Here is a 3,397-nt window from a genome sequence, read left to right on the forward strand (position 1 = left end):
TCACGTTGATACGATACAAAAAATAGTTTCAGTAACAACCGGGTTAATCGGCTCTCAGTGAATTTGACAGAATCAGCTGTTTTGCTAACGTCACAGTCGAGTTGACAGCAGTAGTGATGTGCTGAGTTAATACTTTTAAGTATTGATCGATATTCGGTACCAACTTAAAAAGTATCCAATGGTCTCGATACTCGGTACCGAAACATTTAAGTTTGGAATAAAAGCGCACATAGGCCAAAAATATGAAGAAGCGGTTCAGGGGAAACTCGCCTATCAAAACCCGAATGAAGGAGCTTTTAATACTGATCCAAACAAAAGATGTCGGTTCGAGGCCATAATATAGAGAAACTCTTACTTGTTTGAAGCATTTTTGTTCCAACTCAATCGGACGATATAATTTGTGTAGGCCTGGGGCAGATTCTGTAACTAGTTAGCGACAATTTTAGAATCGGTATCGGTTTTGTTGATATATGATATGAAATATTTTTACGTCAACAAGTGCGATATCGATTCGAATTGTCGAAACTGGTTACAGAATCTCCACCCTGAAAGGCTTCTTCATCCGTCAAAGCATTTTTCTTGAACCTTGGATCGACTAAGGTTAAAACTGATGAAAAAATATTTTTCTGTTGCGATAATTTCAAGTATTTTAGCCGATATTATATAAATTACTAATGAAAGTTTTAATGTAAATAATCGGTATCCGGTGCCGAAACGGAGGTATTGGGTACCGAAATCTTTTTTAAGTATTGGGTACCGACAATTCAGCACATCACTATTTGCCGCTCTCAGCTGTCAACTCTACTATGACGTCACGCCCAAATTACTCTCACGAATTCTGCTGCAATCGGCGCAATCTTGTATTCTATCATTCTTGTGTTTCACCCATATACGAATAGCGGTAGCGGAGCTATACCCACAAGACATCTGCCGGTCTGACCAGTTCTTTTGCGTGCATGTGATCTTGCATCCCTTTTCATCATATGGCCTCGATTGATGTCAACTTAAGGTCTCTGTTTTACTGCCTTGAAATTTTTACAGCTTTTTTTATGTGTATTGGTTTTTGTTTGAGTGTATTGAGAATCGGTCAGTCTAAAATGTCATTTTCTTGTAGGGATGATTTCCACGCACACAGTCTTATTCAAAAAATTCAAACAAATTCTAAAAAATCTGAATAAAAAGCAGAAAATCTCGCTGAAACTCTCGCAGATGTTTTATAATGTTTGCACAATGTTTGAAATATGGATTTATAATTTGTTTGTTATATAATGAGTTAGGCTCTATGGGAAAATAATAAACATTAAATAAACAAAAGAGAAACAGCCAAAATCGATCAAAATATTAAAAACTAATCAGCTGATCACAAGGGTATGTATAAAATGATTTTTATATTAACGATCTCAAACCAGTTCAGAATGAATTTTAAATGTGCTCTGTCGAAATTACTCTTTAATATACCTTACGTACATATGTACCTTTGTATACAATAAAAGTGTATTTGTGCAAACATTTGAAAAAAACGTTTTTGGGTAGGAAACGACGTTTTTTCAGACCAAGAGGGGCGTTTTCTCACGCCGAAGACCTTGCAACACTGCTCACAAGCATGAATATGTTCCGCTCTCAAACCAAATCGTGGTTGCCTCAACTAAGATTTGGTAACAATCAAGAATGATAGAATACAAGATTGCGCCAATGAGAGAGGATTTTTGAGCGTAATTTTTGCGTGACGTCATTTTGGTGCCATTGCGAAAGAGAAATGCCAAAACGCATATAAAAATATGTAAACAATGCAGAAAAATATGTTAATATACAAAGATTGATTAATTAGGAATACGTAGCAATAATTTTGGACATGTAGCCCTTTAGATAAGTACGATTTTTAGCACATGAAAAAATGGATGTATTAACAGTGTTTGCAATTTCATGTATACCAAAAGGAAGCTGCGCAGCAAAGTAAATTTTTGGACTCGCCATTGTAAAAAGCCACGCAGAGTGCATATTTATATTTGTGGACGGTAGCCAACCACCATAAACTCCACAGCTATTGACTCCACAGCTTTTATTCAATGACTTTTTTACCATTTCCGAGAGGATGTATGAGTGTGGCTTCTTTGGAAACAAATATTCTATGTAAGTAAAACATAACTTAAGCTGAACTTTTAAATGTATAAAAATTTGGGCACTGTTTTGTATTAGGTTCGTAACAGCGCGGTAAGATGCCGCTTGAATTAGCGCCTGGCGACCTTATCCACTAGAGCATTACCTCATACCAGCACTAAAAAGAATCAGGTCCTAACAAAAATAAGTAGGCAGTGAAGTTCATGTATCTATCACTCCTCCAAGCGCTTTTGCATCTGCTCTACCTCGTAAACGTGTTTTTATAATTATAAGCTTTTATTTAACTTGGTCATCCCGCGCAAATCGTGGAAATTTCCAATCGATTTTAAACTAACTTCCCGACAAGTTAGAGACTTGAAATTTTCAGCATAGTTCCAATCACGATGACAATGCAATTTAAAATATAAATGAATTCCCTATATGGTCCAGGGGTCTTGATTCAAAGTCGGTCAAAAATTAGTAAAATTTATGGCTAACAGAGCGTAATTTGCCAAAGAACGTAAAACCAGAGCAAAGCTATTTATGGCAAATTCTAGATATCAACAGATACAATTAGAAGACTCGAGAAGTTTCCCCGCCAGAAGAACTTTAATATTGCGCCTAAATATATGCCATGCTACAGCGGAAGTGGACGACACGCCATTTCTTTAAATGAAATTAACTGCTGCTATATGTATGTATGTACATATCTATGTTTATACAAAACGTAAGCAAACAACATTTTGCTTGCATAGTCTTCTGTTCTCTTTCATTGCAAGTTGAATTATTTTAATATCTATTGCAAAATTTTGTACATAAAATAAAATAAAACTATTTAATATACAACGCTTTTATAAATGGACTAAAAATTAGAAAATAAAGTAATGTAAAAAAAATATTTTTTTAAAAATAAGCTTTTATTTAACATGTTTAATCAAAGGAATAAAATAAAGTAGTGAAACAAAAGATTTTTTAGCAAGAAAATTTTGTCAAAACTGCACTAAAATGAATAAAATAAAATAAGTTAAGGTCTCGTTAAAGTTACTAAAAGCCATTTAGTGAAAGGAGTTATTCAAACTCTAATGAAAATTACTAACAATTTGTACTAACTTACTTTGTTTTTAAAAAAGCTTGTCGGCGAATTCAGCGTACATGCATAATTGGTTAGGTATGTATGTATTTATATGTATGTATGCAGATATTTAAATGCCGTTTATTATTGGAAGTTTCAGTTTGACACAAATAAAAATTTACTCGATATTTGTTGTGTTTACTTTCTTCTTTTATTTGCATATATTAA

This window comes from Rhagoletis pomonella, unplaced genomic scaffold, assembly GCF_013731165.1.
Source record: "Rhagoletis pomonella isolate Grant_MI unplaced genomic scaffold, Rhpom_1.0 Rhpom_scaffold_00016, whole genome shotgun sequence".
Lineage (NCBI taxonomy): Eukaryota > Metazoa > Arthropoda > Insecta > Diptera > Tephritidae > Rhagoletis > Rhagoletis pomonella.